Here is a 9567-nt window from a genome sequence, read left to right on the forward strand (position 1 = left end):
ACAGAAATTGTCTACCATGGTAGGGTTAATGTGGACAATATTGACGCTCTCAGGCTGGCATCCTCACTATTGGCTAAAAATAAGCATCTGGTGCTAGGTGACTGTCTGTCCCGGCCATGAAAGGGTTAATCTTTTTACAGAATTAGCACTTTCATACTTCTGTGGTCACTCTCATATTAGTAAATATAGCAACATATATTAACCACTTCAACACGATGACGAGTAAAGTGGTTGACAGTGTTGCCGGGAACATATATATATTTTTTCTCCCACTTATTCATTTCTTCTGACGATTGTGTTTTCCTTCCAGATTCGGGGAGAAATTTAGTCGTGCAGGGGTCAGATGTAGAGATCATTTTACCCCTTCAACACGACAAGTCTATTTTAAGTTTAATAATAAGACCATCTGGTGGCAGTAAGACCAGTAGAAAATGACGTCACCTGGATGCCAGGGTCATATTTAATTCATCCAAACAGAAGAAGCAGGGTATCAGCAGGAGGCGAAACTAAAGAGTTTCCCAGATGCAAGAAGCACCCAAATACAGCCATGAGAAAAAAAAAAAAAAAAACGGGGGTCACCTGATTCCCAGGCGGTCGTTCCATCCATCCTGATCACACCGTCTTAGAGGCCGAGTAAGCACATCGACTGTTATTAATCTGGCATCGTTGGTGGTTCATGGGGTGGTTCAGAGTTCTGTTGATATCTATGAGCGTCGCGCTTTGTCCTTCGATAGTATACGTTGATAGGTGAAGAGTGAACGTTCCTGTTGAGGTGGGGAGTGACTGTCAGGTTGTCTGGTGGTGAATGGAGACTCGAATCAGAGAGGGAATTATTATACACAAGTTCAGTAACAGGAATGAGTTAAATGTGCAGACTAAGTGGAAATTAGAACTGCAGAAAGGACGAGAGTGCCTGGATCTATAAGGACCTTAGTTATGCAAAGGTGTGAATGTGCAGGCTGCAAGCGGACTGTATGAGGGTGTTTTAGTGCCCACAGTAACATATGGGTGTGAGACTTGGGTGTAAAAAATAAATAAATATATAAAGAGTATTATAGTGGAAATGGTTTTCTGAGGAATATTTGTGAACTGCAGAGTGTATAGGAGAGGAAATGATGTAATTCGAGAAAGACGTAGAGTAGAAGTGTATTGACAACAAAGTGGGACAAACTCGTAGGATATTATAATCTAATGGAGGAAATGGGTAGAAAATGGGGAGTGAAAATGGTATATGTGAGTGAGAATGAAGTTGGAAGAAGGTGTGGCAGACCATCAAGAAGGTTGGGAGACACGGTAACCGAGTGTATAATAAAGTGAGGTACTGAAGGTGATGAGGCTCGGGATCTGACCGGCGATCGAGCTGCTGTGATGAGCTATGTAAGGACAAAACAAGTACAATGATTACCACCCCTTTCCTTAACTTAGCTCGATTGATGTAGATGGACTGATCTGTTTTATAGGAAATATTAATCTCATGTATGTTAAAAAAAAAAAAAAAAGTGCAAATGAGCACTTCTGTGAGGTTAGCGAACATTTTAAATGTCTCAATATGGTGCCTGACATCTGACCCTTTTAATTGACTACGATATTCATCAGCTCTTCCATGAAAACCCTGTCTCCCTTGCTTCCTGGACCCTGTTTCACATAACCTCTGAGTGGAAAATTTTTGGCGAGATTATGAAGATGATAAATAAAATCGTCAATCGCTAGCAAGAACACACACACACACACACACACACACACACACACACACACACACACACACACTAATACGCCTACACCAAAAAGACGTTCCATTACCGCAGTGTAATCGAAATGCGGAAACATCAATAATACAAAAAGAAGCCGAAGTCTAGGAGAGGTTTCGAAGGCGGGCCTAACAAACCAGGGCCAATTATCACCTGCTTTGTTTAAAGTGGCCTCTGTTGGTCATGTGAAGGCAAGTCTGTATATTACACATCTGCCTAACTACCTTTATGCTTCTGTCTTTCATTCCACCTATGTCTCTATCGTCTGTTTGTCCATCTATTACTATTTGACTGGATTTGTCTCTATAGTGCATGCCTAAACCTCCAGGCTTCCTCTCTCTCTCTCTCTCTCTCTCTCTCACACACACACACACACACACACACACACACACACGTGTATAGATAGATAAATAGATAGATAGACAGACAGAAATACATACCGGCACACACACACACACACAGTAAGGCAGGAAGTGCAATGGTAAATCACAAAATCTAGTCAACCCTGAACTGGAGTAGAATTTAACAAATCAATAAAACGGTAACAGGCAATTCCATTTTACCCCGTTGTACGCGTAGGGGACCTAGGCTAGGCTAACGTAGTCTGGTACATTTCAGGGTAGTTGTCCGGCCTACTTCTCCTGGTGGCTTTACATGATCGACAAACTTCCAGTCACTCTGTGGGGTAACCAACTTATGCACGGCCGTCACTTCCACTGGGGCCTTCTAACCACTACACCACCAGGTAGGGCAATGACAGCAGGTAAATACTTCATTACCATCACACCTTTTGTATTATATTCTTTCTGCCTTCAGTCCACTTTATTCATCCCAGAAATAGTCTCCTCCACTGAAGGAGTTCCAAACAGACACCATTATCCCGTTCATTGCAAGGATACAGGTCATTTGGGATGAAAAATGATCTATCACAAGTCAGAAAAAGATAAAAAGAATAAGATGAAAAGAATAACAGGATTTAGGGGAAAAAAATAGTAAGGAGAGGAAAGAAAAGTACGGGATTTTTTTTTTTTTTTTTCAAAAGTAGATACAAACACTTCAAGAAAACAGTATGAAAAAAAGTTAAAAGACGGTGGTTGAGGACTAAAACCGGACTCCTACGACTCTCAGGCCACGATTCCACCAGTCCTCATCACGCCGTCATAAGGACCAAACTCATTAACATTCCCAGGCTAGCATACTCACTGATAGCTAAAAATAAGAATCTGGCGCTAGGTGACGCTCTATAGGTTACTACGTTTGTCCCGGCCATGAGAGGATTAATTTTCACAGTATTAACACTCTCAGCCTCCCATGCTCACTCACGTGAGTAAACAAAGAAGTCATGAATTAACCACTTCAGCAAGAAGACGAGTTTTGTGGTTAACAGCGCAGCCCGGAAAAGTCTTTTGTTCATTTTTCCCTCTCCTGTTGTTTTTTGTTTAGAGTCGAAGGAATTGTCAAAAGTTTGTGTGGTTAGGATAGACTTAGATTTGTAGGCGTTAAAGGCAGCCTTTTTATATCCGCGTCAAAACGACAGGTCTTTCTTAAAATTAATACGAAGATTGTCTGGTGACAGAAAGAATAAACCAAAATGATGACCCTCGGATTCAAGGGGTTATTTTAAAGTATCCATGTAGTAGAAAGAGTATATCGGGGTAATAAAAAAAAAATTATAGGAAAATATTTCACCAGATGCTGAAAAAACTATAAATGGGAAATCAAAATATCGGTAAAAAGACGGAGAAGGTACTATGAAGGATATGAACCCAACCTCCTATGACGCCCAGGCGGCTGTTCTATCCATCCTAATCACACCGTCTTGGAGGATGACTACGCAAATCGATAGTTCTGAATTTTGGATCCACAGTGATTCAGGGGCTGGCGAAGAGTTCTGTTGATATCTATTAACGTCGTAACTGGAGAGTATATGTTGATAAGTGTGCAATGAACGTTGTTGTTGACAGGGAAAGTGACTATCAGTGTTATCTGGTAGTGAATGAAGACACGAATTAGTAATGGAATCTTGGTACACGGGTGAAGAAACAGAGAAACAGTTAAATGTGCAGACTAAGTGGAAAGTAGAACAGAAGAAGGAAAGTGGTTGGAGATACAAGGGCCTTGGATATAAGCAGAGGTGTGAATGTGGAGACTGCAAGAGGATTATATGAAGGTTTTTTAGTACCCGTAGCAACATATGGATGTGAAACTTTGGTGTGATATTAGAACAAAAACTCAAGAGCAAGAGCAGTGGAAATGGGGCTTTCGAAATGTGTGTGTGGAGTGCAAAGCGTGGATAGGACAGAGAATGGTCTAATTCTACAGAGACGTGGAGTAATGAAGTATGTTAACACTGGGCTGAACAAAATCTTTAGATGTTATGGTCTGATGAAGAAAATGAGTATTTGAGGAATGAAAATGATGTTAGTGAGTGAATATGATGAGGGCAGAACGCGTAGCAAACCAATAAGAGAATTGATAGTCAGGGAAAATGAGTGGGTAATAAAAGGAGAATATGAATTTGAGAAGGCCAGGGACCTGACAAGCAATCAAGTTGGTCTGATGAGGTATTAAAGAACGGGAACATGACAATACTTAGAACTCCTTTTATTAACTTAACTGTTGTCCATGGACTGACCTGTGAGAGAAAACTGAAGCTAATTTATAAAAAATAAAAATAAAAATAAACAAAAAATATATACATGCAGATAATTCCTTTGAGGTGAGCGATGATTCTGGGTGTTTGAATAGTAGATGAATGCGTGTGTGTGTGTCCCATTGTATTTGCTATAGTGTTGATTTGCTTTCCCACTATAACTTTCTCTCTTGCTGCCTACATCCTATCTGACCTCATCTTTGGGTAGCAAGAGGTGGTGGCGATGGTAATGATAATATTAATCACTAGCGAGCGCACGCACGCACGCACACACGCACCCATGCGCGCGCGCACGCACGCACGCACGCACGCACGCACGCACGCACGCACGCACACACACAAACACACACACACACACACACACACACACACACACACACACACACAGTAGTGGCAAGAATGTTCTCGAAAAAAACAAAACTGGGTCGACTATAAACACCAAATAAATGAGAACAGCTAAATACTTCACCTGCCCATCCATCCCTCCATCCATGCATCCCTTTTGAACGAAAATATCTACCCCCACTCACGTACCCACTGATCCATCCATTCATCCATCCATCCATCTATTCTCATCTACCGTCTATTCACCACCACCAAATGATTCATCTATTACTTCACCTACCTCCCGTGCAGCAATACCTTATAAATTCTCCCTTCTCACACACACATCCATCCACCCTTCCACCTGCAGCTCATCCACCAATAGATGCAGCCCACTCTCACTCCCATTTCCATCCATCCATCCACCTACCACTCATCAGACAATTCGACCAAACCCTTCTCACTCACACATCCATCCATCCATCCATTCTTCGCTATGTTGACGCCTTTTGTATTTTATTCTTGCTGCTTCAGATCACTTTATTAAGCTTGGAAATGGTCTCTCGCACTGAGAGGGTTCGAGTCAGACTACCTTAACAGTTTCAGCCCAAGGACGTCCTTATTATTCCCATTAAAATTATCTATCCCTCGGCAGAACAACAACCACACACACACACACACACACACACACACACACACACACACACACACAATGACCTAAGCTTGAAAGGATTAAATCAGCGACATACGGGAATTTAAGATATGTACTGGAGAGAAAAATAAAGGAAAGTGCGGAAAATAGAGAGAAAGTTCTCAGATAAAAAACTACCAGAGACATTAAAAAAAAAAAAAAAAAAAAGACGGCACAACACTTTACATGAACTCGGGCTCCTATGACTCAGGCGCTACGATTCCACCAGTCCTGATCACACCGTCTTGAGGACCAAACTTCAGGTTACCTTACTCACCCCGGAAATGATCTCTTGTGCTGAAAAACTTCGAGACAGACTCCATTATCTCGTTCAGTCCATGGATCGCATAATGGCGGATAAAAGAAAATATCTATCACAAACCAGAATGGTATAAAAAGGGGGGGGGGGGAGGTCGGTTGGGAGAAGGTAAAACATACCGGTAATAGAATTTTGGATATTAAGTAAAAAAATAAGGAAATGAACCGATAGCAACAATAAAAATAAAATCAGATGCACATACCACTAGGATACAAAATGAATATAAAAGTAAAAAGACGACTCGCACAGTGGTGAACCCGGACTCCTATGACTCTTAGACCACGATTCCACCAGTCCTGATCACGCCGTCTTAAGGATTAAACTTGTTAAGAGCTATCAACACTCTCAGGCTGCTATGACTCACGGCCAGATGAGGAAGATCGGGATAGTGGGTATAGAATACAGAAGTTATCTCTACCAAGGAAGGGTTAATGCTAACAATATTAACACTCTCAGGCTGACATACCAGCTGGTAGCTAAATATAAGTATCTAGTGTTATGTGACACTGTGTACTACTTTCGTCCCGGCCACGAAAGGGTTAATTTTTACAGTATTAACACTTTCAACCTACCACGCTGACTCCCAGATTACTTAAAATAGCAACAGTTGTTAATCAACCACTTCAGTACGATGACGAGTGATGTTAACAGCTCAGGCCGGGGCTATCTTGTTCATTTTGTTTTCGCCGTCTCCTGAAGATTTTTCTTTTTTTTTAATCTAAAGATTTACTATTAAATACCAGGAATTTATTGCATCCTTTCTTTAAACACAGCAATACGAGATTGTTTTTCCAAGTTTAATAAGTTTGTTTGGTGGCAGCAAAAATACCCCAAAGTGACGTCGCCCAGGTTCATGGCGTTATTTTAATTCATCCATTTAAATGAATGACGATATCGGTGGGAGAAAGACTAAAAGAAATTAGTTTTTCAGATGCAAAAAGTACCCGAAAACAACTGTAAGAACGAAATAAAAACATCGCTAAAAGAAGTAGGAATGATATGCACCGTGGCTCCTATGACTCCCAGGCGGCCGTTCTATTCATATTGATCACACCGTCTTAGAGGTTGAGCAAGCACATCAACAGTTTTAATTTAGCATCACGGTGCAGATTTTTGGTGAAATCTATGAGCGCCGTGTGTATATGTTCAACAGTGTAGAATGAATGTTCTTCCTGAGAGGGAAAGTGATTTGTCAGTGTTATCTGGTAGTAAATGAATAGAGACTTGAATCAATGAGGAAGTTTTGATTCTCGGATGTCGTAATGGAAGGGAGAGTTAAATGTGCAGACTAAATGAAAGTAGAACAGCAAAGAGACGGAAAGTGGCTGGAGCTATTGGCCAACGGGCCTTGGTTATAAGCAGAGTTGCAAATGTGGAGGTTGCAAGAAGACTGGATGAAGGTGTTTCAGTGCCCACAGTAGCGTATGGTTGTGAGACTTTGGTGTGATATTAAACAAAAATTCAGGATCAAGAGCAGTGGAAATGGGATTTCTGAGGAATATGTATGAAGTATAAAAAATGGATAATATACCAAATGATGTGATTTGATAAAAATGTGGAGTAAAAAGTCTGTTGACACCAGTTTGAACAGAATCCTTAGAAATATCCGTCTTAGACATGAAATGGTTATAAGCAAAGGTGTGAATGTGGAGGCTGCAAGAGGACTGCATGAAAGTGTTTTAGTGCCCACAGCATCATATGGGTGTGAGGCTTTTGTGTAATTTTATAACAAAAACAAAGGTACGGGCAGTTAAGATGGGGATTCCGGGGTTGTGTGCGGAGTGCAAAGAGCGTACAGGATAAGAAATGATGTGATTCGAAAATGATATTGTGTAAAGAAGTTTGTTAAATCCAGGGCTAAACAGACTCTTGATTTTATGTTATGATCAAATGGAGAAAAGAGGTATAAGCAGGGGAGTGAAAATGGTATATGTGGGTCACTCTAAAATTGGGAGAAGGCGTTGCAGACCATCAAAAATGTTGAGAGACTGGGAAAATGAGAGTGTAATAAAATGATTGCTTAGTGGTCAGAAGGGCAGATAGGAGGTTGGTGAGGGATGTTAATGTTATAGGGAGCGAAGTGTGTGTGCAGCAACAGAAATTACTGATATGTGACATGGCGCTTAAGGAGCGGGTGGTAAAGAAAAGGAAGTAAGCACCTAGGAGGAAAATATGGAAGTTGGAAAAAACAAGCATTAAGGGACTCATTTTTCTGAGAGATAAGCAGAATGGTGACTGAACAGAGACTTGCCGACAGAAGTGTTAATGAACAGTATAAAGCTCTCAAGAACAATCTGAGAGTTGCTGATTCAGTGAGTGGATAGACAACCCCCCCCCCAAAAAAAACAACGTTAACAAGGTGGTGGGATGAGGGTGTAGAAGCTGCAGTTATGAAGAGAAGAAGGCTTTTCCGAGAATGGAAAAGGGGTGGTAACAAAGAGGAATACTTGGGTGCTAAGCGTAGGGCTAGAAAAGAGGTAAACAGGGAAAAAATCTGAGTCAAAGACTTTTACTAGATAACCTAAACAGCGATGAAAGGTAGACTATGATATTTAAGGTGACAAATGAGATCAACAGGGGAAACACGGATATCATAAGTGGGCAGTGTGTGAAGAACGAAGAAGGAAAGGTAGTGGTGAACAGGGAGGATATTAAAGACTAGACAAAGTATTATATCCGTTGCTGAATGAGGAGTTTGACTGGAACAGGAAAGGTTTGGAGTCAGCGTGTCCAATGTTTGGCCCTAGGCCTTTGATTGACGCTGCTGTTTTGAGCAGAGCAATGGGCAGGATGCAGTTAGAGAAGGCAGCAAGTGTGTCTCGGTTGACTGCCGAAATGCTAAAGGCGTCTGGAGAGGCCGAGTGCGGTTCGTGGCTGATATAATAAATACGATTATGTATGAGTGTCTTGTCCCAGACGACTGGCTAATGAGTTGAATTGTAAATGTGTGCAGGAGGAAGGGTGATGCCTGGAACGTGGAAATTACAGAGGCATAAAGCTTTTGGGTCAGAAAATGAAGGTAATTTGAAGTGTTATAAAAGGTATGCTTAGAGAAAGAGTAAATATTGATGAGATGCAGTTTGGGATTTTGCCATGCAAAGGGACCACTGATGCCATATTCATTGCTCAACAGCTTCAGGTAAAATAAATAGGAAAGAAAGGGAATCTTTACTTTGATTTGTTGATGACGAGAAGACCTTTGACAAAATCCCTATAGAGAGGTGGTGAAGTGGGCAATGAGAATGCTTCAGATCGAGGAGTGACTGGTTAGAGTGGTTACCGGTATGTTCTCGTATTTTGGTGTGCATCAGAGGTCAGTTTTGAGTCCCATACTGTTTATCAAGGTGCTTGAAGCTCTCTCAGGTAACTTTAAAAATTGACTGCCATGGGAGATGTTGTATGTCGATGATTTGGTATTACTTGAAGCGAATGAAAGGGATGTGGAGGAAACATTTGGGAAGTAAAGAGATGGTGTGGGGCACAAGGGCTCGAGAGTAAATGCCGATAAAACAAAAGTGACGGTATCTGGGCCTGGTGGCGGTACGGTCAGAGAAGAGGGAGGGTGGCCATAAGTGAGTTGCCGCGAGGGAGTGGGAATTAATTCTATCTTGTGCAGTGTTTGTGATAAGTGGGTGCATAATACATGTAGTGGTATTAAAGATACACTGCGAGATAATGCTGATTCCATGTGTACTGTGTGTCGGGAACAGCATGTGGAGATAGTTGTGAAATGACTGATCTGGCTGGAGAACCTCTTGAGTGTGTTTTGTCAACTGCGAGACATGTTATGTGTTGGAGGTTGGACTGGAGCTAGACCTCGGCAGTAAGGGAA

This window comes from Coenobita brevimanus, chromosome 97, assembly GCF_032717465.1.
Source record: "Coenobita brevimanus isolate Jiangsu-jjx chromosome 97, ASM3271746v2, whole genome shotgun sequence".
NCBI lineage: Eukaryota > Metazoa > Arthropoda > Malacostraca > Decapoda > Coenobitidae > Coenobita > Coenobita brevimanus.